At 45.6% G+C, this 25,641-nt stretch overlaps 1 long non-coding RNA gene across 1 annotated transcript in view; it reads right to left on the bottom strand.

Moving 5' to 3' along the window:
* The window catches only part of LOC129057692 (uncharacterized), a 31,831-nt gene extending 15,962 nt beyond the window's left edge, over positions 1-15,869 (bottom strand). Inside the window, exons 1-7 of the long non-coding RNA XR_010136178.1 lie at positions 15,809-15,869; positions 15,224-15,362; positions 13,711-13,966; positions 6,489-7,758; positions 2,191-2,326; positions 1,777-1,843; positions 1,193-1,294 (exon numbers count right to left, since the gene is read on the bottom strand). This is a non-coding gene — a long non-coding RNA (uncharacterized LOC129057692). The remainder of the gene's footprint in view (positions 1-1,192; positions 1,295-1,776; positions 1,844-2,190; positions 2,327-6,488; positions 7,759-13,710; positions 13,967-15,223; positions 15,363-15,808) is intronic.
* Positions 15,870-25,641: the final 9,772 nt, after the last annotated feature.

Genomic DNA, 25,641 nt, shown 5'->3' on the forward strand with positions numbered 1-25,641 from the left:
TTTTTTTTTTGCGTTGCTATTAGTCTTTTAGTGGCTACAAAGGAGTCAGTCAAGTAGATAGTCTAATTTATTTGATCTTTTTAGCCACTCGTTTTAAAATTTATATAATAATCCTGTGATGAATATGTTGGTACAAGTTTTCCAAAGTTATATATTTCTGGGATTTCTACAAGTGGGATCTCTGGTCTGAGAACCATTTGTTTTTGGCTCTTAATATATCTGTTGCCTTGTTTTCCAAGAGGCATATCACACTTCACAACCCTGTAAGCAATGTTTTCTCATCACCACTAACACTTTATAGATTGTATTATATGCCATGCCCATGCACTGTTTGAAACTTGTCATATTAACTCATTTAACCTTCACAACCACTTCCCCAAAAGAAGGTCAACCACCAGTTCAGAGAAAGGGTAATGATGCTGGTGCTGGTGATAATGGCAGGAATAGTGCTCCTCATCAGTTAGGTCTCAGTGAGTTAGAAACTTTAGAACTAAAACCTTGTTAAACTTACATGTGGGCCAGGCACGGTGGCTCATGCCCATAATCCCAGCAGTTTGGGAGGCCAAGGCAGGTGATCACCTGACATTGGGAGTTCAAAACCAGCCTGACCAACATGGAGAAATCCCGTCTCTACTAAAAATACAAAATTAGCCAGTCATGGTGGCAAACACCAGTAATTCCAGGTACTCAGGAGGCTGAGGCAGGAGAATTGCTTGTACCCAGGAGGCGGAGTTTGTGGTGAGCCAAGATCGCGCCATTGCACTTCCAGCCTGGGCAACGAGAGTGAAACTCCGTCTCAAAAAAAAAAAAAAACCAACAAACAAAAAACCTTACGTGTGGACTTTATAGAGCTAAGAAAACAAATTCAGAATGGAGATTTTGTCCAAAACCCTATTAGGGACTCATCTGAGACTAGAATCTAATCACCTCAATCCTAGTCTGTTACCCCCACCCCAAGTCCCATTGCCCCTCAGTAATGTTCCTGGATCCCTGCTACAAGACAGATCAGCAAGTCACGGTGTAAAAAACAGTTTCCCACTTGGGAAAAAAGCAAAAGCCAGGAGTGTGTGTGGGCACGTGAGTGTGTGTACACATGCCTGTGCGGGGGCAGGAACTGACATGCCCACAAGGGACTGCTGACCTTGTCACAAGAACAAGAGTCCAACAGCACACAGTCCAACCCTCAACTTACCTTGTGCTTAATTTCCCTTACCACAGATTTGAACACTTTGGAAGATTCAACACTCAGACTCTTTAAGGTGCTCTGACTTAACCATCACCATCACTAAGGCATCTGTGGAAGACAGGGAGAAAAGAAAAAGCCCCATCAACAAAGCGTCCCAATAGTGCTTCAGTGTCACATGCCCCACTGGGATTTTTACTCTCAAACTGACCTCAATGCAAGATGAGAACGTGCTTTATGTTTAAGTTTATGCTAGACTTGGGAATGGATTTGGAGACACTGGCCCCTGGGTAATGTTGTTATTCAGATTAAACCTGAGAAATACAAAACCTTAGACATAATACACTAAAAGTGACTAAAAACATATTGAATTTGTGCATTTGTCAAGTTGGGAGAGTATCCAGTTTGAAATCTGGATCAAAAAGGTTGATTTTGTCCATTTCCTGACATGACTAGTCAAAGATCATACTTTGCATCCTGAGTACGCACCTGTTTTCTGCCATCAGTTTAAGATAGGTTTAGGAATTTCAGGTCTCTAAATGTGATCAACAGATTGGGAATATATCTGGTCTTCTCCAGTTAAGAAATCTTACCTCCTGGATAATGTTGAAATGCTAGAGCAGAGCCATTTCCAGGAAGTGAGGAAAATTGTTGTTGCATCTACATTGGGTGACAGGAGAAAGGGAAAGAGAAGTCACTTTTGCTTGCCTATAGTATCTCAAGCTTAGTTCAGACATTGATAATGATTATAGTAGTAAACACATGAAGCATATTTAGCTCACATTCTGTGCCAAGGTACTGATGTTCAATATGCTGCCTATAAACTGGTTAATCTTCATGACCCTATGAGGTGCTATCATTTCCATTTTGCAGAGATGTTACCCAAGGTCACATAGCTAGGAAGCTGCAGAGCCTGTATGTGGCTCCAGACTCCACTTTTAACCACAATACCTTGTAAGACTGCATGAGTGCCTGGCTTCCTTCATTCTCAACCTCAATCACCTCACCTGTAAAATGGAGATCCTACCACCAATTTCAAGATTCCAGAGGGATTCACGGTGGAAGATTTGTGAGCAGCTGCGTCTTTATGTAGTGAGGTCTCAACTGGCATTCACTCTCTTCCTTATGAGGAAAGGTTTATTTCTGAGAAAAAAACAGAATCACAGAAATATGATGATAGAGGTGGATGGGACCTTAGGAATCACCCATGGCAACCACTGTTTCTTTCTACGCTTGGAAGGGTCAAATCCCTTCTCCAGCTTCTTTGGTCACTTAAAAGTAGTGAGTATACCACCTACAATGCAGTCCAATTCATCTCACTACAAAGAGGTAAATTCCTTACCAGTAAGGAAAAAACTTCTGACACCTCTTCAAATACTTAGAGCAGCTACCAAGTAATCCCTTTCAACTCCCAAGACTCCCAACTCCCCTGGTAACCCTCCCTGGGTTCCAGCTTGACAAAGCTATCTTCAAAGTATGGTACTTGGAACAGAGTTGTATCAGGTAGGATATGACTACGCCAAAATAAAGGGGTACTTACCCCTCCCTTGACCTGCTGCTTCTACTCCTATTAATGCAACCCCAGGTTTGTATTCTCCAAGTGATTCTGAAACAGCCAAGCCTACAACACCAGATCCCAGCTCCTAATCTCAAATTACCATCCATCCTCCAAAGCTGCCTCTTGATACTACAGTGGCTAAAAAGGGCCTTTTCTAAAATAAACGCAGACAATTTCTCTCGGCTGGAACAGAAGAACAAGGCTATAAAACCCTGCTTTTGTGACCTTCAAGCTCACTAAATGATTAAAAGTCTGACTTCAGTTTGAACTGAAGCCCTAATGGCCAACACAGTCAACTCCTGTTGCTGATTCTGAAACTGTTCAAATACTTCCAGCTCTTTCCCCTACAGACATAAGAAAATTGTCCTTCACAACTCTCATGTTTGAGCACGGTTGTGAGATCACTTCCAGTCAGTGACTATCATTTCTGTCCAGAGCACTTAACTGCCAGTGCGAAGACTCCCAGCATGCTTCCCCTCAGGCCAGGTAACCAATAACTGTCAGGCTGGTGCCCAGGGGACTGCAATGAGCAGAGCCCACCTGCTGCACACATGGACTGTGGCCTGAGTGAGAAGACTGGGTTGCTCTTGAAACCACATCATAACTTAGCATATTCTGACACAACTCCATCACTAAACTCCAGAAAAGTGGCCAGGTACAGTGGCTCATGCCTGTAACCCCAGTACTTTAGGAGGCTGAAGCAGGAGGATCATTTGAGGCCAGGAGTTTGAGACCACCCTGGGTAACATAGGGAGATCTCATCTCTGCAATTTTTTTTTTTATTAGCCAGCCATGGCTGTGTGGGCCTGTAGCCCCAGCTACCTGGGAAGCTGAGGTGGAAGGATCACTTGAGCCCAGGAGTTTGAGACTGCAGTGAGCTGTGATTATGCCACTGCACTCCAGCCTGAGTGACAGAATGAGACCCTGTCTCTAAAATACATATATGAACTCCAGAAATGGGAATCTCCCCTAGATCCTTCCATAGCTCCCAGTATCTCTTAAGAGCTTATACTTACCCAACACTTCTTCCTCCCTCTTTTTTCTGATTGGGCTTAACAATTTTATTTGAAATGAAAATATTTAGGATTACAGAAGCTCAACCCTTATCTGATGAACTAGCAAGAAGACCTCATCTCACTCATAAGCTCCTAGACAACCATGTTTCTAAAAGCTGTAGTAAGGACAGGGGCTATTCCCGTCTTCACGAGCCACTGCTGCCTAACATGTGAGTTTGGGAACTCAGAGCTGGGGAGGGTGATTTTAATCTGAGACTCAGATTAAATTTAATTTTAAATTTTAAATTTTAAATTTAAGGTGATTTTAATCTGAGAGGGTGATTTTCTTTAGAAGGGAGGGAGAAAGATACATTCCAGATAAACTAAGCTTTTGAGTAGCCCTGTGATCAGGTTCATGTTTTCCCTGGGAACAGCTTTCAGCTGGACGAAACTGGTTCGTTCCAGCCTGTGGCGTGGGAATGAGAAACTCCCGGCAGAAGCTGAAGCGTGGAAGTGCAGTCATTGCTCCCATATGAGGCATGGCCAGAAACAAATAGTGGTGACTTATTTAGAAAGTTACTAAGTTGGTACCATTGTGTTTTTTGCTCTGCACGGCGTGGGAAAGTGACTCCCTACCAAGCGAGTCTTTCTGTATCTACCAAGCAGATACAGAATGCCCAGATCACAGTGGCTGGGCTTGCCAGGCTTCTTTTCAATGGTTATGTCGGTACAGGAACTCCAACCTCTCCCCAAAACTCAAGGGGGCCCAGGATATGCATTTACTCATCTGGAGCAGAATCAGCTTCATGGGCTCCACTAGCCCCCTTAACCTACCAACTTCAGAACATGAGTACTGGGGGAAAAAGTTTAACTTAATCCTCACAGGATTCTAAAACCCAGTATTTTGGCAGAGTGGGGGTACAGCAGTCAAAAGACAGGGAGAAACCTACCCAATTTCCTGTATGGCATTTGGGAGGGAATATCTGCCAGTCATTACCCCATTGGAGCTCCACTGATGCAAATAGAGAAACAAAGCTTTTAGAACTGAGAAAATACCTCTAGAGCATTCTTTAAGACCCTTCTCACTCAAAGCCCTCCCTCACCAGGATTCCATGAAGACTAAAGTCATAAGCAAGTATTTAGTTGAGTTGTATTTCCTGAAGTGCCTCATAGGAAGATACTAGAAGAACAGGTAACATTCATTCAACAGCTATATGCTATGTGCCAAGTCCCTTGCTGATTCCTGAGGATACACCAGAGAAAAGTCAGATGGCAAGGAGCCTGTCCTCATGACACTTGCATTCCGCTGAGGGAGACAGACAATAAAAAAGTCACTAACGGCTGGGCATGGTGGCTCAAACCCATAATCCTAGCACTTCAGGAAACCAAAGTGGGTGGATTGTTTGAGCGCAGGAGTTCAAGACCAGCCTGGGCAACGTGGTGAAACCCCATCTCTACTAAAAATACAAAAATTAGTCAGGTGTGGTGGTGTGCACCTGTTTTCCCAGCTACTTGGGAGGCTGAGGTGGGAAGATCACTTGAGCCCAGGATGTCAAGGCTGAAGTGAACCGTGATCACACCACTGCACTCCAACCTGGGTGACAGAGGGAGACCCTTTCTCAAAAAAAAAAAAAAAAAAAAAAAGTCGCTGACAGCAGTAAGTGCTCTGAAAGAATGAAAGAGGATGATGTGGCAGTAACTGTTGATGGCATCTGAGCAGAGACCTGAAGGATGAAAAAGAATTGGCCAAGAGAAGAGCTACTAACAGAAGTTAGGTGATCTGGGAAGCTAGACATAGTGAGGGTTACAAGATAAGTAAGTTTTGATGAAGGGAAGACAAGGACAAACTTCAGTCTGAATTCTCCTAGGCCTGCCACAATGCAAGACAGCACTGAAAACAATTTGAGGTATCAGCACTTGGTGATATGGTTTGGATCTGTGTCCCTGCCCAAATGTCATGTTGAAATGTAAATCCCCAGTGTTACAGGTGGGGCCTGGTGGGAGGCGATCACATCATGGGGGCAGGTTTCTCATGAATGGTTTGGCACCATCCCCTTAGTGCCATCCTTGAGATAGTGAGTTAATTTGCTTGAGATCTGGTCGTTTAAGTGTGTGGCACCTCTCCCCCACCCCCAATTCTCTCTCGCTCCTGCCTTTATTATCTGATGTACCTGCCCCCTCTTCACCTTCTGCCATGAGTAAAAGCTTCCCAAGGTCTCCCTAGACACTGAGCAGATAGATGCCAACACCATACTTCCTGTAAAGCCTGCAGAGCCTCAAGCCAGCCAATTAAACCTCTTTTCTTTATCAATTACTGAGTCTCAGTGATTTTTTTGTTTTTTGTTTTTTGAGACAGGGCCTCACTCTGTCACCTAGGCTGGAGTGCAGTGGTGCAGTCTTGGCTCATTGCAGCCTCAACCTCCTGACCTCAAGCAATTCTCCCACCTCAGCCTCCCTAGTAGCTGGGACTACAGGCATGTGCCACCACACCTGGCTAATTTTTAATATTATTTGTGGAAACAGGGTTTCACCATGTTGCCCAGGCTGGTTTCAAACTCCTAGGCTCGAGTGATCCCCCTGCCTTGGCCTCCCAAAGTGCTGGGATTACAGGTGTGAGCCACTGTGCCCAGACATGTATTTCTTTATAGCAACACAAGAACAGCCTTATGCACTTGGGTAACCTTTCCACATTCATGCTTAACAGAATGCCTGCTCCTTGTGTCCAGGCCTTCCCACTGGCCATTGCCCATACCTGAGGTTGAGACCTGAGGTTGAGATGAATGGTCGTGATCTTCAGTGACCCAGCAGGGAGATGAAGCACCGTGGATTTATGTCTCATGTCCTGGTCTTCCTGGAGCTCTGGTGCTGGGACAAGGGTATGGTCTCCAACCGTACCTGCTGAGGAATTATCTGCGGCCCAGTGGGCCAGCTCCAAAGCCAGAGAGCAGCCTGGTGCTCAGTACTCTCACTCTTCAAACCCAAGAGTTTGGCCTAGCTGCTGCCAGCAGGTAGAGGGTTCTGGGCAGTTCAGTGCTCAGTCCTGCCTTCTTGAGCACTTTCCAAATCCAGGGGCTCCTCTTGGAGAGAACTGATCTCCCAGGGGGCAGATGAGGAGTCCAGGCTTTCTCTTTTGGTCACCCCTTCCCATGTCCGAGCCGCTTTTCCATCCCTCTCTTCAAGGGCAACTCTGGACCCCAGCACACTCTCCTGTCTATGTGTAAAGAGCAGAGAGTACATGGAGGGCCATTCTGAAGGGGCTGGAAGCAGATGGTTCACCAGGCCATCCTGCATGGGTTTAGCCTCAGTCTGGAGAAAGCAGTAGTGAGCAGGGTTTTTGTTAGACCTTGTACTCCATCCCATGTCTTGCTTAGCTGCAGCCTTGGGGCTACTAAGGTTTCATCCATTAACAAAGGATCTTCTTTTCCAGTGGGTAGAAGGAAGAGAGGGATCATATGCTGGGGGCCTCCCCTCTATCCTCTGAGGCTTATTTCCCATTTGATAGGGCCCCCCAGCCTCTGCCCTTCTGTTTCCCACATGGGCGAAACTTGGATCTGAGATTGTTCCTAATGGAAACTGTGGGGCCAGAACAGAGAGAAGCTACTTATACCAAAGCTCATGGGGGATTCTCTCTTGGGCTCAGCAAAGGCATAGTACTGGCCTTGGAATACAGCGCTGGTGGGTCTTGAGGTCAATCTCATGGAAAGCAGCACCACGTTGCCAGCCAGTGGCCCTGCAGCAAACACCTGACTTCCCAAGTGTCCACATGCATGTGAGACCTTCCTCTCCACAGTCGAGGAAACCCCATGGAAGATGAGCGCTCAGCACAGTCCTCATGGCCACCAAACCCTTGGATATAAATGACAATATGTTTCTCAGCCCATCCCAGATGACCCAGTTGTACCAGATGTTTGGCAGGTGGCTGGATAGATTCTGTGGCAGCGAGAGCTCCTCTAATGGATCCTTCAAAACCACACGGCACCTTCTGGTTGGAATATACACTACCCTGAGGTTTTGTCTCACCTCTGTGGGTAAAGAATGGAAGAGACAGGAGAAAGATGAAGGAACCAGGTTAGTACAAGACTCAGTTGAGTCATAGAAGGGCACTATAAATGCCACATATTCAACCCCAAGTTAGCATAAGCCTCGCCTTAAGTTACACTTATGTAACAGAGCTACTGGCTTCTCAAAAGGTTCTCAGCTCATGTCACCAGCCCTAGAAGCTTCTCTTCTACTTCCCCATAATTCCTCCCTTCTCTGATTGCCCTCAGTACCCTGCAAATACTTGTATCCTGACTGTTGTCACGCATGGCATTAGTCAAGCTACATTTGGCTGTCACTGGTTTGTCTCTAACCCTCCACTTCTTGATGGCAGGGACCGGCTCTTGTCTCCCACTTGCCAACAAGCACTTTCAAGTGCCTGCTGGATGGGAAGTGATCTTACAGCATCTCCAGCCTCTGCTCTAGAATACAGGGGCAGAGATCTCAAGGGCCAAGATCTCATTTGCTTCACTGACCCAGACCTGGGAAGGTGATAAGAGGAGCAGGCTAATCCAACTCATGGCTTATCAGCAAGCAGGAAAATGAACGACACTTGGAACACATGGCAAGGTCCCCAACAGGCTCTTAAAGGGCCTTCTGCCATCCTGATGCAGAGCTCTCAGAGGGTAGCATGTGGGTCAATAGAGATCCCCTCATCCATCTATCATTTGCCATCCTTCTTAACTCTTCCCCCATCTGAGTTCTCTGAAGCCTCTCACCTTGGCTTTCAGTGCTACTAATCCTGGCATCGGCAGCTTGGAGAGAACAGGCAAGGCCCACATCTAGGCTCTGTATGATCTCATCTCTGCCCTCCAGTGATTACAGATCTCAACACTCCATGAGGGAATCCCCAGACATCAGATACAGTGCTGAATTGGAACACCATGAAGAAAGCTGCCCACAGCTTTAACTTCCTAAAGAGACTGAAAGTTTTATTTCATTCCCCAGCAGAAGTCATAACTGCCAAGTTTAACCAGAGGTGAGAAGGAAAATAATGTAAGAGAGAACATCTACATCTGGTACCCAAAATGTTTTATTTGCAAATAAGAGGTCTCTGTGGACCCTCTCCCCACCTTACCCTCCTACATAAACCATCTAGGTTTATGTAGGTCTATGATATGCACACAAGAAAGAAATCACGTGATGCATTTCTCAGAACATATTCCTGTCATAAAGTGACATAAAACCATACTGACACCTGAGGGGTACCAGAATATGCCACCCCAAAATGTGCACCATTGGCATATAAATTATTTTCAGCTAAACGTCATTGAGAACGAGCAGATTCAGAAAAAGCTCTAAAAACAAGTTTTTATATCGTAAAGGAAATTTACATTTATAAAGGAAATTTCCCGTCGTAGAGGTGTTTCCCCCTCCAGGAAAGGAAGGATTCTTAACTCTTCTCAATGGAGAAGGCATCAATCTGTGTAACAAACCTTGATAAACAACCCTTGCTTACCGTACTTTTCAGGGTCGTCTTCCCATAACCTGCCTTCCCTAAGAGCCTAAAACTCTGTTGTTGTTGTTGTTGTTGTTATAAGAAATAAAACTAAAATCTTAAGCCTCCCAACTGACTGGATGGACCCCCTCTTTGCCAAGCATACCCCAGAGTAAACTTAAAAACTGAATTCCCCACCATGACCACATGGGAGGTCAGACAGACCCCATTATACTCTTCCCTCCCTAATTGCCATTAGGCTTAGTTTCCTAAGGGCTAAACAGAAACTATCTCTTTTTTAAGTAGAGACAAGGTCTCACAATGTTGCCCAGACTGGTCTTGAACTGCTGGCCTCAAGTGATCCTCCTCCCTTAGCTTCCCAAAGTGCTGGGATCACAGGCATGGGCTTACCAACCTTGACCAAAGCCAGCCCTTTCAAAAGACTTGCTCCACCACTGATTTTAGCAGGACTCCTCTTCCCTTTTGCAGTCTGATACAAATACTAGCCAGTATTCCCTCCTGATAGGGGGCCACCAGCCAGGAACTGGTGGTGGCTGGTTTACAGAGGCTGTGCACAGGATGCCTCTGTGACCTCTGTTTCACCCTTTGATAGACAGACTGATTCTAATGCATTTAAGTGTTCAGTCTCCACCCCCAGAGTGAACATGGGATGTGTGTAACATGCATGTTTGCTTAGTATGCATGTATACATCCCCCTTCTGAATATTCATAGCTCCTCCGATAACCTGTTGAATAGGTATACTTAGCTAACCCTTCAGCATCAATTCTCATTTCACCTTTCCTCCTTTGAAGTACGCCCCAGCCTGAGGGTGGCCAGCCTGCAGGCTGCAACCCTTTATAAGAAATAAAGCTCTCTTTTCCAAATGTATGGACCTCATGATTCTTGAGTTGACAGGTATTTAAACCCAAGTTCTAACTACCCCTTTGGGTTACTTATCACTGAGTGCTCTTATATGTGCATGTGTGATGTACATGTTAGCAAACTATTTTTCTTCTGTTAATGTCTCTCTGGTCAGTCTCACTTACAGGACCCCAGCTGGAGAACCTAGAAGGGTAGAAAAAAAAATTATCTTCCCCTACACACCTATGCAGGACCTGTAAGGCTTCTCTTGATCTGGCCCCTGCCTCCTGGACCTTACTTCCTGCATCTCTCCTCCTTGCTCATTCCTTTCTGGCTATACTAACTTCCTTTCTGTTCTTAAGAACACGTGAAGCTCATTCCTACCTTAGGACGTGACACTACTGTTCCCACTTCCCAGGACACGCTCCCTTCACTTGGCTTTCTCATTTCAACCAGCTTTCTACTCAAACATCACCTCAAAGAAGCCTCCTCTAACCACTAGCAAAAATAGCCTCCCAACATTATGTTTTTCTTCCTATCACCTAAACATAAAAATATAGTAGTTCTATCAATGCACCATCTCCCCCACTAGAACATACGCTGCATGGAAGAACACACTTTGATTTTGTTCATTGCTACATTCCCAGGGCTTAGTATAGTGCCTAGCAAATGAGAGCTGCTCAGTAAACGTTGGCTGAACACATAAGAGCCTGTCAACTATTTGACACTGTGTCACTTGGATGGACGTAAATAATCATAAGGCCAGTAATAAGGCCATAGAACCAGTGGGGGCAGTTAGAGGGAGAGGTTTCAACCCAATATAAGTTAAAAGTAACTGAGAACAAACATGTCTCTTGTTCCTAATAACTAGAGTCTACTTCGCAGACGTGGATGCAAAGCAGGACAGTGGTTCTCATACTTGAGTGAGCATCAGAACCACATGGAGAACTTGTCAAAAATAGAAACTGCTGGGCTCAGAATTTCTGATTCCTTAGGTCTAGGTGGGGCCTATGCATGTCTAACAAGTTCCCAGGGATGGGGCGATACTGGTCTGAGGACCTCACTTGGAGAGCCATTTGTTATAGAAGTTTGGACTATATAATCACCTTTCCATCGACAGAAACCCAAGGAGTAGACTTAGAAGGGGTATGGGCATGCTGGCCTTCAAATATCACATGGATCCTAATAGCTGGTCTTTACTATTGTTATCCCCATTTCACTAACCTTCAGGGAAAAACCCTGTTACCTAAATTCTTCCAAAAATCAAGTATTTCCTCCCTTATGGAGCATTCGCTGCCTGCACTAGTCCATGATGCCTGTAATCCCAACACTTTGGGAGGCCAAGAAAGAAGGATCACTTGAGGCCAGGAGTTTGAGACCAGCTAGGGCAACATAGTCTCCATCTCCACAAAAAAATTTAAACATTAGTTGGGTGTGGTGGCATGCACCTGTGGTCCCAGCTACTCAGGAGGTTGAGGTGGGAAGATCACTTGAGCCTGGGAGGGCAAGGCTGCAGTGAGCTGTGATTGCACCACCATGCTCCAGCCTGAGCGACAGAGCAAGACTTTCTTTCTCTTTCTCTCTCTCTCTCTCTCACACACACACACACACCAGATACAGGTGGATACAGGAGGAAACAATAGTAGAAAATTCATTCAATTCATTCTTCACCTCCAAAGCATCTAAATCTAGGCCTGACAGAAATACACCACTCAGAAACACACCAGGAGCAGCCTTCTCCTTTGTCCCTTCTCCTGTGGCCAGTACAACAGATGTCAAAAGCACAGCCTGCTCTAGAATCCTGCGCAGACAGGGTTCAGCCCCACATGGAGACTCCAGGTGGCCACGCAGGTGTTACTGTGGTGGTATTCAGCACCGGCTGCATATTGGAACTTGCTGGGAAGCTTGTAAACATCCAGACGGCCGGGTTCCACTCAAAACCAATTAAGTCAGACTCTCTAGGGGTGGGACTCAGGCCTCACAATTTTAAAAGACCTTCAGTTAATTCTCATGTTCAGCCAAAATTGAGAAAATCTGTTTTGTTTTTTCTAACAGGCCCTCAGAAATGCCAGTGTAGACTTGGCAGTGTTGTCCACCTTAGTGGATCATTCATTCTGGCCCTTACAATGATCCTGGTTCTTGGCTGTTGCATGTCACTCAGCTCTGAGACATAACCTCATACAGGGACAAGAAACACTTAAACAGAATCAAACGCCAGAGCAAAGCCTTCTCCATAGGCCCAACCTCAAGGTTACATCTCTCCATTTAATAGTGTTGTCAGTTTTGAGTTCCTAAAAAGGCCAAAGGCGGTGCCTCTCAGCCGTAACCCTGGTCTCATTGTTTGGATGGAGGCAATATTGTGGGAGGCTGGCAAGACCCCCTCGCAGGACAGAGCAATCAGCTTCAGTGCCTGCAGCACTCTGACTTCTATTTCCTCTCGATTTTCTGGAGTTTTGGAGTAAAGATAGAAGATGACACCAGATGGCCAGGCACAGTGGCTCACGCCTATAATCCCAGCACTTTGGGAGGCTGAGGCGGGCAGATTGCCTGAGCTCACGAGTTCGAGACCAGCCTGGGCAACACGGTGAAACCCTGTCTCTACTAAAATACAAAAAATTAGCCAAGCATGGTGGCAGACACCTGTAGTCGCAGCTACTCGAGAGGCTGAGGCAGAATTGCTTGAATGAACCCAGGAGGTGGAGCTTGCAGTGAGCCGAGATTGCACCACTGTACTCCAGCCTGGGCAACAGAGCAAGACTCCATTTCCAAAAAAAAAAAAAAGACGCCAGAATAGAATTAGTAGTCCTGGTCTTAGAGGTGTCACAATTTGATGACCCCCTCCTCACTCATTTCCTCAAAGGCCAAAGTCCCAAAATGTTGATAATACTGTAGTTTTTTTTACCCGTTTTTGCAAACATGAGTACCTGACTTGTCTGTGTCCCTACAATGTCATCCACCTCTTCAAGAGCTCCTCCGCCTGGGTCACTGGGTTTCTGGGCCTGAGGTGTTTGCCTGGCATCCCCCAAGATGACGGATTTCCTGAGGTCAGGAGCTAAGCTTTACGGGGCTCTGTCTCCTGTGGTTGCCCCCATGCAGGGGTTCTAAAAGCATTGATTGGTTGGTAGAAAATATGGGAGGCCACATTTGTAGAAGAGGAAGCTGTTCTTCCCCCTGGGCAGGCTCTCTTGAGAATTAAATGTGATTAAGGGCACAGTGGGCAGCAGGTAGCTAGAGCTCACCTTGGAGGAGTTGTCAAGAACTTCACTCACCACTATCCCAGGGCCTGATATCCCAATGTCCACCTGATGTCTGGCAAAAAACATGCTTCCTTCTAGGAATAGGAGGTGCCTGTTTTGCACAGAGGCCTTTTCTCAACTCCCGCCCATCTAATTTATCTAGCAAATGGCCCCAGGACCTACCCCTCTACATCTCCCCCTTGCCCGAGGGAATCCAAAGGGGCTTGAATAATGTGCTGAAATGCAATTTGGAGGCCTGAGGACAGCTCATTTCCCACATGGGCACAGCCATGCACCACCCACTCCTGGAAGGTCCCCTCAACCCAGGGCTCCCCAAGAGCAACGAGATGGCAGGCCAGGCACTCTCTGCATGGAGCCTGGGCAGCCCCTGAATACTCACCTCTTTGGCTCAGGGCCTGAAAGCCAAGCCAGGCTTGGGGCTAGGCCTGCAACCTAGTCATGGAGGTGGGCCTGAGCCTGGCCCTCAGGGAGCTTCCATTCCAGCCATCAGGCAAGAGAAGGAGACCAGGAGGAAGAAGAGCCTCGTGGAGAGCAGGGGTCCCATTCTGATCACAACTCCCTTCCCTCTTCCAGCAGCAGTGGTCTGAGGCGGGACAAAGCTTCCACTGCCTCCTCCTTTTGGGCAGCTCTGAGGCCTGAGGATGTAATTAACTAATGATGCACCTGTTCTTCAGTAACCAGTGAAGCAGGGATGCCCAACCACAGCTGGGATGTAACCAATACTGGGGGAATTAAAGATCAAAAAACACCAAAGGCCAAGACAAAGCTGATGGAGTGGCTTCTTCCCACTCACCCCCCACCTCCACCCCACCAGCCCTCACCAGAGGCTGAAAGAGATTCCTCCTCACTTATTTCTCAGGGGATCTTGCTGAAGCAGGAAATTTCCCTGACCTATTGTGGGTGGGAACTGGAGTGTGGGTGTTTGAACTAGCTACTTCAGTGCTAGCAGGGGCAAACCCCACTCACTGGAATCTGCTGCACTCAACCCCTCAAGGGATGGAGCATGCAGGTGAGCGGGTGCAGGAGCCACGGAGAGCGCTTTTGGGTGCCAGCAGGAACAAACTCTGTACTGGCTCTGCAGTCTAGGGGGGTGCCCACAGCCCCTGAGGCCCCAGAAGGAGTGTTTCAGTCAATGCTCTTTTAGCTTTGCCATCTGCAGATGGCTTAAGTGTTAACAGCTCAGTGGACGGTCAGTGTGACAGCCCTTTGCACCCACACTTGAATTCTTATCTGAGGTCTAAGAGGAATGAGGTCATACAAATTGGAGATGATAAATGCAGGGGATTTTATTGCTGATGAAAGTGGCTCTCAGTGAGAAGGGGAGCTGAAAAGGGGAGGGAGTGGGTAGGTAATTTTCCCCCAGAGCCTGGCCATCCCTGGCCAGACTCCTCTCCAAAGCTATGCCATCAAGCTGTCCCTCTGAAATCAAGCCCCTTCTCTCCAACATTCAACCATAGTCTCTGACATCCAGCTGCTTCTTCTCTTCTCTCTCTGCCAGCAGAGCCTGGGGCTTTCTTGGGCACAGGTTAGGAGTGGGGCGGGCCATGGGTGGTTTTGGAAAAGGCAACAGTCAAGCAGGAAAACAGGAATGTTCTCACTTTGGGCCATAGTTTTAGGCTTGAGGGTGAGGCCCTTGCTGGAGACCTGCCCACTTCTGCCCAGAATTTCCCTGCCTCCTGTCCCTATCATTGCCACCCAAACCTGGGCAAAGCTAAGGCTGAAATTCCCCTGGAGTGAAAACAAGATGGACATGAAGAACTGCTAGACCAGAGTCACTCCAGCCACCGGCCTCCCCTTTTCTGAGCACTTCCTCCCTTCCTGGTGCTTCCTCATCATTCAGCTTTCCTCGGAGTGCACCCTCAAGTCTACGGAACCTGCTTCCAGAAACCTACTGGCATTAGTCGTTTGCACCTTTGTGTGATTTCAGTCCTTATGTCATCTCTCCCACCATAATCCCTGGTCCTCTGAGTGGAACATCAAAGTCTTGTAGCCACTTTTCCTGGGTTGAAGAACTCCAGGCATGGCAAAGCCCTGGAAGAGATATGGGGTGGAGGAGGGATGCAGAGGAATTCTGGGTCCTGAAATTATACCATTTAAGTGAATCTTGCCATCTCAGGCCCCGCCACTCCGAAAGTGTTGGCACTCCTCAGGGTTATGTCCTTGGCCAAGGTCCCTCCACACTTCTCTCGGGTCCTCTCTGCAGCACACAGGACTTCCACCACCACCCATCCCCGATGCCCTCAAATCCTTACCTCTACCCGGTGTCTCTGAGTGCCCTGCCTTGGGATCAGGCTGGCTACTGAATGCTCAGTTTCTACCTGAACATGTGGCATCCCCTTCCCCAGATGCCATCTGTTCCTTCTTCCTTAGCTCCATCAGTGGTACCATTCTACTTGGGTGACACCTGCCGCATAAGCCCCTGTCCTCTCCATCCATTATTCCACTGCCTTGGTTAGAGCCCTAGAACCCTCACTTACCTATGAGAACAGTCTATGTTTATTGTGAGTTTGAGGAGTCCTTGCAGGTGGTTTTTCTGCATGGAAAAGATTAAAGATAACTTTAGTTTTTAAAAAAAAAATATAAGTTTTTGACATGATCAATTTAAAAAATCTTCCTTTAGCTTTTTTTCCAACAGGAATAATTTAATATAAAGAATTAACTAGGCATACATTTGTTGACTGTATCACCAATAATTATAATTATACTTTATTGGGCAACATTTTCAGTAAGTAGAGCTTTTAAAGTTCTAAGGATTGAGCACTTTCAGGTGTCATTTCTCTGTCTCTCTCCCTTGATATACATATTTTTATATATATATATTTTTTTACCATCTTAACCATTTTTAAGTGGCACATTGTTCAGTGACATTAAGTACATTCACGTTGTTGTTCTACCACTGCTAACATCCATCCACAGAATTATTTTCATCTGCAAAACTGAAACTCAGTACACATTAAACACTAACTCCCCATTCTCCTTCCCCTGCCCCAGCCCCTGGCACCACCATCCTGCTTCTGTCTTTATGGATTTGACTACTCTAACCTTACATAGGTAGAATCATATTGTATTTGTTATTTCATGACTGGCTTATTTCATTTAGCATAGTGTCCTCCAGGTTCATCCATGTTGAAGCATGTGACAGAATTTTCTTCCTTTTTAAGGATGCATAATATTCCACTGTATGGCTATACCACATTTTGTTTATCCATTCATCTGTAAAAAACTTTCCTTTAGATTTTAAGTTCTTTGAAAGATTTTCCCGCCATTTATAACTGTAGCAAATTATAGCAAACATCTTTAGAATGTTGTTGGTTAATATTTGGTCCTATTTATAAGCTTATGTATATACATTCAAACATTTTAAACTACTTTTATAAATTTAATATATGCAATTTCTTTTTAAATACCTCAATTATCTGACTTAAACAAAATCTTAATAACTTTTTAAAAATGTAAATATAATAAACTGATAAATATAGCAATACTTAAATTCTTGTAAGTCTTCCAACACAGAAATTTATTAAATTTTCAACTTAAAATCACAAGCCTAACTTCTTCAATTACACTTTTAAATTCAAATTACAGGCCTGGCACAGTGGCTCATGCCTGTAATCCAAGCACTTTGGGAGGCCGAGGTAGGCAGATCATTTGAGTCCAGGAATTTGAAACCAGCCTGGGCAACATGGAGAAATCCCATTTCCACAAAAAATACAAAAAGATTAAGCAGGTGTAGCGATACATGCCTGTAGTCCGAGCTACCCGGGAGGCTGAGGTAGGAGAATTGCTTGAACCTGGGGGTTGCACTCCAGCCTGAGTGGCAGAGCAAGACCCTATCTCAAAAAAAAAAAAATTCAAATTATTAGCCTCAGCTGTTCCTCTCATAGACCAAATTCTCTTAAACATCATAAGTACTTAAAATGCCAACTATGTGTAGAGTATTCCTAAAACAAAAGAATTAATACTGGCCAGGCGCAGTGGCTCACACCTGTAATCCCAGCACTTTGGGAGGCCAAGGTGGGTGGATCACAAGGTCAGGAGTTCGAGACCAGCCTGGTCAATGTGCTGAAACCCCGCCTCTACTAAAAATACAAAAATTAGCTGGGCATGGTAACACACGCCTGTAGTCCCAGCTGCTCAGGAGGCTGAGGCAGAAGAATTGCTTGAACCCGGCAGGTAGAGGTTGCAGTGAGCCAAGATCACGCCACTGCACTCCAGACTGGGTGACAGAGCAAGACTCCATCTCAAAAAAAAAAAAAAGAATTAATACTATCCAATGTATTTGAAATAATTTCTAATTTCTATACTGTACTTAATCTTTAATTTTCATGGGCCTAAAGATGTTTTCCCAGAGAGGGGAGTTTTCCAGACTTACCAGAAAATAAGAACCACCTGGGCATTTGTCAAATACACAGATTCCTGGGCCCTACATTCCCTGAATCTGCATTTCCAGGAAAAAGACCAGGTAATCTGCATGATTATAACAGTCCCAGATTTTGTTGTTGTTGTTTTGTTTTGTTTTGTTTTTTTGAGAAGGAGTCTTGCTCTGTCGCCCAGACTGGAGCATAGTGGTGCCATCTCGGCTCACTACAAGCTTTGCCTCCCAGGTTCATGCTGTTCTCCTGCCTCAGCCTCCCGAATAGCTGGGACTACAGGCGCCCACCACCACGCCCAGCTAATTTTTTTTGTATTTTTAGTAGACATGGGGTTTCACCGTGTTAATCAGGATAGTCTCGATCTCCTGACCTCGTGATCCGCCCACCTCGGCCTCCCAAAGTGCTGGGATTACAGGCATGAGCCACCACGCCTGGCCTAACAGCCCCAGTTTTATCTTATCACTGTGGAAGTTTGGAAACACTACTTAGGGGAAAATTGCTTCTCAGTCATCTATGGACCAGATTTTGGCCAGGCTCTGAATAGATTCTTGTGGGTAACTCTGAAAGGATCCCCTACGCCTTTTTTATCTTTCATTTCAGGGTTGTTGTAAGTTAAAGGAGGTGGCTCACCTTCTTTTGATGGGTATCACATCATTATTCAGTTTTCAAATCAGAGTACAGCCTGTAGCCTCTTCACTCTCTGGCTGTATAGATAATGTCAATATCTTCTCTTTCTATCTCTGAAGAACTTTTAAAAACTTCTTGTCTCTTCAGGCTCTCAAGACCACATATCTTTAGAGACTGACAGGCTCCTAAGAAGCACCCTGATTCTGGCCCTGCCCCCTCCACAGGGCTCCTATGTGATCTTCCCAAGATGCAAGAAAAGAGCACACCCTACTAAACCCTCCCCTGGCTGCCACTGCCAAGGTCCTATTGATGTAAAGGAAGAAGGCATAAAACATCATTTTAAAGAGTTTACTTGATTTTTAAATTTTTATGTATTTTTTGTTGTTGTTGCAGAGACAGGTTCTTGCAATGTTGCCCAGAGCTGGTCTTGAACTCCTGACCTCAGGCAGTCCTCCCGCCTTGGCCTACCCAAAGTGCTGCGATTACAAGGATGAGCGACTATGCCTGGCCTTAAAGAATTTATTTGAGCCAAAGTGAGGGCAGCTGCCCAGGACACACTTCCAAGTTGCCCTGGGGAGTGTTCCGTTCCACCTTTGTTACAAGCAAGTTTTCAAAGGCAAAAGGGAACAAGGAGTGGGACGATACGAAGTTCTTTGACAGTTCTCATTGGTTTTCAGAAATAACACTGATTAGTGATTGGCTATACATTGTTGACCATTGTTTAACTATAGGGTATGAGTTATGGTGTCCAGAGTGTGGCATTTTATGGCTACTGAGTGTCATTTAGTCTAGAGCCCACATGGCAAGTGGCTTCAAGAAGGAATTATTGATCTCATGGGGGGAGTGAGACATAACTACAGCCACATTTTAAATGTCTCTCTGGGCCTGGTATTTTAAAGGGGCTGACGTTCCTCAGATTAAAAAGTTTCTTTTCTTTCTCACTCCTAGCCTGGCATGAAAAGCCTGGCTCATGGCCCACCTCCCTTTTCCCAGGTCTGTGTCTCAGGCCCCCTCCACTGGGTCCCAGCTGCACTGAACTCCCCACAGTTCTCCAAAGAGCCCACTCCATGCCGCACCTGAGCCCAGGCACCTTAACGTGCATTCTAGGAGAATTCTCAGAAGCAATGTTTGCGACCCGCTGAATCCCATCTCCAGGCCTTTGTCCTTGACGTTTTCTCTGCCTGGAGTGCCCTCTCCTAACTTTCTGATTCCCACCCACCCTTTAGGGCCCAGCGTAACTGTCTCTTCCTCTGTGGAGCATTCCTTGACTACTACAATCAAGTTCATCTCTCCTCTTTGTGTCCCCACTGACCTAGCAGATACTTCAGTTTGTAAACATCTGTGATGATCACTGACCTAGACAAAGCTCAGTGAGGCCAGGGACCCTGTCTCTTGTTCATCACCGAGGTGCCAGCACCACGTAGAGCCAGGCTCACTCACTGAATGATGCTGCCATGTCTCCCCCAGCCCCATCGACCACGGATGAACAGATGTCCCAGGCTCCCCGTACCACCCAGTGCCTCTCCACTGCCCTTGGCTCAAAATGTTTGTTTTTCATTCCATTAGACTGAAAAAGAATGGTTTAGCTGCTTCCCTGGGTATCGCTGCCAACATGCCCCAGTAGCCCCAGTGACTGGTGACCCCACTGTGACCACTAAGATCTTTGTCCCACGGGGGCAGTGCAGACAGGTGCCCACGTCAATAGATCCTGCCAAAGATGTCTAGTGCTAATTCTTCTCCCCAGCCAAACCAAGTTGGCCAGCCTGCAAAATGCCTGAGGAAGGCCTGCCGCCAGAGCGGGCCTACCCACATCTGAGGGCTCCCAGGTGCCTGTGGGCCAGGCTCTGTGCCTCCAGCAGTTGCTGCTGCTGCTACAGCTCCCCCAGTCATGAGCCAGCCCCGTGGACTGCTGGCGTCAGCCTGGGGGCTTAGCCATTTCATGCACCTGCAGCAAGCATCCGCTCCTTCTCCCAGCTCTGTGTGTGGAAAGGTAGCAAGCTCCACTCCACTCAACCATGGACAGAGTGGCCAAGTTTTAGTGCACCAGGTCTGAAGGCTGCCTGACATTTCTCTCCGGGGGTACAGTCATTGCCAGAACTTCAAGCCTCAGTGAAGATTTATTTTTACGCAGACTTAGTGTTGAAAGCTCAGGAGACAGGCTTTCATTTAATGTCTGGCCAAGAGACATGCTTGGAGATTGACCACATTTCAGGTCAGGTGCCTCTTGTTCTGGCCCAGGCAGAGGCCGGTGTCTGCCAAAAGAGTGCCCGGAGGACGGTCTGCATCAGAATCGCTGGATGGAGAAGAGTATATCTGTTAAAATGCATATTCCTGGGCCCCACTCCACGTCTTCTGTTTCTGAGCCTCTGGGGAATGGGGTCCCAAGATCTACCTAATTAACAAGCCCTCAGCCCCAGACCCAGGAATTCTGGTGCTCACTAAAGTTTGCAAAACATTGCCTGCCCAGTCCAGTTGCAGTAAGTCAACATGCTTCACTCTGCTAAAGCAGGAAGAGAAAATTCATTTCTGTCCCAGGGTCCAGATTTCAGCAAAGTAAAAGAGTTGCAATCCTCAACGTCCATAGGAACTCCGTGGTTTTATATTTGTCTCCAGAAACCCTGTGCATATGTGCATGTGTGTGGTGAGGCAGGGATAGTCTAGCACTTGAAGGAGGTTATAGTGGAAGAGGGGAATAATAAGAAAGAGGCAAAGAAAGAAAGGTGGTCTCCTGTGGGACTGTTGTACAAAGATGAGCCAAAAGCCCAGGACCCTCCAACCCACAGGATCATGGGAAAGAGGAAGACTAAGGAGGTGCCTGACTGAAGTATAAAATCACAAACCACATTCCCCTGTAGCATGGCTGGATCTCAAACACATAACGTTGAGTAGGAGGGAAAAACGCATCACAAAGAATAATATAGTAGAATCCATTTATATAAATTTTTTAAATTAGCAAAAGCAAATCGCATATGCTATAGGAGGTAGGCTGTAAAGGAAGGCAAAGGAATGATGCGCCTGAAATTCAGGACAGGCCCCCCTTCTACTTCTGGGAGAGAAAAGACTGCAGGGAATTTCAAAGGTACTGATAAATTTCCACGTCTTACACCAGACGGTAGGTGCTCAGACATGGTAACACGTACATAATGCATATCATTTTATGTGTAGGATACACTAAGATTTTTAAACATATATATGAAATAATGAGCAGCATGAATAAAATAAACATGACTGTTTATCAAATTCTGAAATACAAGGAAAAGGCAGCAACCTCTGGAATGTGTGTAAGTACAACTTGAGCAAATAAAAGGAAACCCCATGTACCAAGGGGATTATGAACGTTCGGGACTCGTTACTGTCTGTTCTTACCTCCAGGGCAGGGATGGGCAGAAGGTGCCATCACCAGCTGGTGAAGTCACCAGGACCTGCCCGGGAGAGGAAGTACAGTGTGGCACGCCCAAGGCTGCAGGCGGAGGGCTGAGGGCCAGCCAGTGGGGGCAGTGTCCTGCGGGGTGTGTGGGCCCATGCTGGAGCTGGTAAATCCAAAAGTGGCCAAATGGGAAGGGGAACCAAGACTCGCAGCCAGGCAAGTGGTGTGATGGGTGGGGCATCTGACAGGGATGCCTGTAGAATTCTCTGAGGTGGGGTATCTGACGGGGACAGCCTGTAGAATTATCTGAACCAGATTTGGACCTTGTCTGGGCTAAGTGGGACCTGGCCTGTGGCAAGATGCTGGAAGTAGCCAATGGACTCACCTGAAATGGACATCACCTCTAGAGGTGACAACAGCAGACAGAGCCCCAGAGGCCAAGAGCAGCCACCTGGAAGTACAGCCTGAGATGGCCCCATTAGCCACACACTCTCAGAGACATAAGGAGCCCCAGAAGGCACCAGTCCACTCTCAGGCTCAATGTAGAAATCCCTTCTCCATCTTGTCACACAGGTCCCCAAGCTCTGTTTGAGTATTCCAGTGGCGCAGGACGTCTGCACCTCTTTTTAAAAGGTGAAGTAAGTGAAAATATAAGTGAAAATAAGTTCACTGTAGCTGTGTGGATTTGTTCCTGGGTTCTCTATTCTGTTGCATTGGTCTAAGTGTCTGTTTTTATGCCAGTACCATGCTGTTTTGGTTGCTATAGCTCTGTCCCATTGTAAAGAGACATTTATGATTAAGCCTTTTGTTCTGAGCTGAGGTCGGCCTCCTTGGCGCATTTCCCTGATGGTCACATCTCTGCTCTCAGGGGCGGTGCAAAATGAGCCAAGTCCCTCTTGCACACACCACATTAGCAGGTCTGTGGGTCCAAGCCAGCAAGTGGAACAAGGTCCACTAGGGGGATAGTGTGGTAGACACAGAGATATGCCAACTCAGCTGCCCCTCAAAGAAGGATTTGCCACAGCCAGCGGACAACCTCCAGCTCCCTCAGGGTTGGCTGAGAGCTGCCTCACCAAGACCATGCCCACATCCAGTGACTGATCGTTGGAAGAGCATCTAAATGCCTGGACACTTCTGCCCACCCATAAACAACACCAATGGGCCATACATGCCTATGGGATGGGCTTTATCCAGCTTGAATCACAGTGTGACCCCTCTCTCTGCCCAGTCCTACTGCTGCTGCCTGACCTTCATAGGTGTTTATCCCTAATTAATACCATGCACACCAAACTCCATCTCAGCACCTGCTTCCAGAGAGCCCTGGATCCTGTGGAAAGGGAGTCTTACAACAGATTAAACCAAACAGTAGGTAGTTTTAGACCCACTAGCAAAGAAACTGCTGTTTCCATTTGCAGATAACTTGTTCACTGCAGCCAATGCTAAGGGTCTAAGGTTTCCCTAAGAGTTCCTTCAAAACAAATAAAAAAGAATTTTGAGAGAATCTCCTGCAACTTTCCACCATGAACATGTTGTTTTAACGAGCAATCCGGAAAGGTAAAGACTCCAAACATGCTCAGCTCCATGCCCCTGGGTGGGGTTGGAAAGTTTCCCACGGGTGTGCTCGTCACCCTTCTTCTACTTGTTGATGCCAGAACAAGATTCGCCAGCACAAACCAGTAGGACGACCTGGTAATTTCCACTCACTTGAAAAGGGTTCTTATCCTTGCCTAGTCCCAGAGATCTCCAAAGCAGCCACTCTCCTTGTTCTGCCTCTTCTGGTCACATAGCGATGGTTGCTTTCACCCCATTAACTGTGCATGGCTTTAGGACAGTTCTCAGCTGTGGGCCATTCTGGTTATTTACTTGTATATTTTTTAATCCATTCCCTCGAGCATTTATCCTTTCAGTTACGAACAATCCAATACACTCTTTTAAGTTATTTTTAAAGGTATAATTAAGTTATTATTGACTATAGTCATAATGTTCTGCCATCAAATAGTGGGTCTTATTCTTTCTAATTTTGTACCCATTAGCGATTCCCCCAACCCCCCACTACTCTTCCCAGCCTCTGATAACCATCTTTCTACTCTCTCTGTCCATGCGTTCAATTGTTTTGATTTTCAGATCCCACAAATTAGTGAGAACATGTGATGTTTGTCTTTCTGTGCCTGGCTTATTTCACTTCATATAATGATCTCCAGTTCCATCCATGTTGTTGCAAATGACTGAACCTCATTCTTTTTATGGCTGAATACTACTCTATTGTGTATATGTACCATATTTTCTTTATCCAGTCATCTGTTGATGGACACTTAAGTTGCTTCCAAATTTTAGCTATTGTAAACAGTGCTGCAACAAACATAGGAGTGCAGATATCCTATGATTTCCTTTCTTTAGGGTGTATACCTACCAGTAGAATTGCTGAATCATAGGGTAGCTCAATTTTTAGTTTTTTGAGGAACCTCCAAACTATTCTCCATAGTGGTTGTTCTAATTTACATTCCCACCAACAGTGTACAAGGGTTCCCCTTTCTCCACATCCTGGCCAGCATTTGTTATTGCTTGTCTTTCGGATAAAAACCATTTTAACTGGGGTGAGATGATATCTCATTGTACTTTTGATTTGCATTTCTCTGATGATCGATAATGTTAAGTACCATTTCATACGCCTGTGTGCCATAGATCTTCTTTTGAGAAACGTCTATTCAAATCTTTTGCTCATTTTTTGATTGGATTATTTTATTTTTTCCCTATATAGTTGTTTCAGCTCCTTATATATGCTGGTGATTAATCCCTTGTCAGATGGGTAGTTTTTGCAAATATTTTCTCCCATTCTGTGGGTTGTCTCTTCACTTTGTTGACTGTATCATTTGCTGTGCAGCAGCCTTTTAACTTGATATGATTCCATTTGTTCATTTTTGCTTAGGTTGCCTGTGCTCGTGGGGTACTGCTCATGAAATTTTTGTCCAGACCAATGTCCTGGAGATTTTCCCCAATGTTCTCTTGTAGTAGTTTCATAGTTTGAGGTCTTAGACTTACGTCTTTAATCCATTTTTATTTGAATTTTGTATATGATGAGAGGTAGCACCCTATCTTCATTCTTTTGCATATGAATATCCAGTTTTCCCAGCAGCATTTATTGAAGACTATCTTTTCCCCACCGTATGTTCTTGGCACCTTTGTTGAAAATAAGTCCACTGTAGCTGTGTGGATTTGTTTCTGGGTTCTCTATTCTGTTCCATTGGTCTATGTGTCTGTTTTTATGCCAGTACCATGCTGTTTTGGTTGCTATAGCTCTGTAATATAATTTGAAGTCAGGTAATGTGGATTCCTCCAGTTTTGTTCTTTTTGCTGAAGATAGCTTTGGCAATTGGGCCTTTTGTGGTTTCATATAAATTTTGGGGTAGTTTTTTCTATTTCTATGAAGAATGTCATTGGTATTTTGGTAAGGATTGCACTGAATCTGTAGATTGCTTTGGGTAGTATGGACATGTTAACAGTATTAATTCTTCCAATTCATAAACACAAAATATTTTTCAATTTTTGGTGTCCGCTTCAATCTTTCATCTTTCATCTTCAATCTTTCATCAGTGTTTTATAGTGTTCATTATACAAATATTTCACTTCTTTGGTTAAGCTAATTCCTAGGTATTTATGTGTGGCTATTATAAATGGGATTACTTGCTAAATTCTTTTTCACATTGTTCACTGTTGGCATATAGAAATGCTACTGATTTTTGTATGCTGACTTGGTATCCTGCAAATTTGCTGAATTTGTTTATCAGTTCTAACAGTTTTCTGGCGGAGTCATTAGGTTTTTCCAAATATAAGATCACGTCATCTGCAAACAAAGATAATTTGACTTCTTCCTTTCCAATTTGGATGCCCTTTATATCTTTCTCTTGTCTGATTGCTCTAGCTAGGACTTCCAGTACTATGTTGA

This window comes from Pongo abelii, chromosome 12 (assembly GCF_028885655.2).
Source record: "Pongo abelii isolate AG06213 chromosome 12, NHGRI_mPonAbe1-v2.0_pri, whole genome shotgun sequence".
Taxonomy (NCBI): Eukaryota; Metazoa; Chordata; class Mammalia; order Primates; family Hominidae; genus Pongo; species Pongo abelii.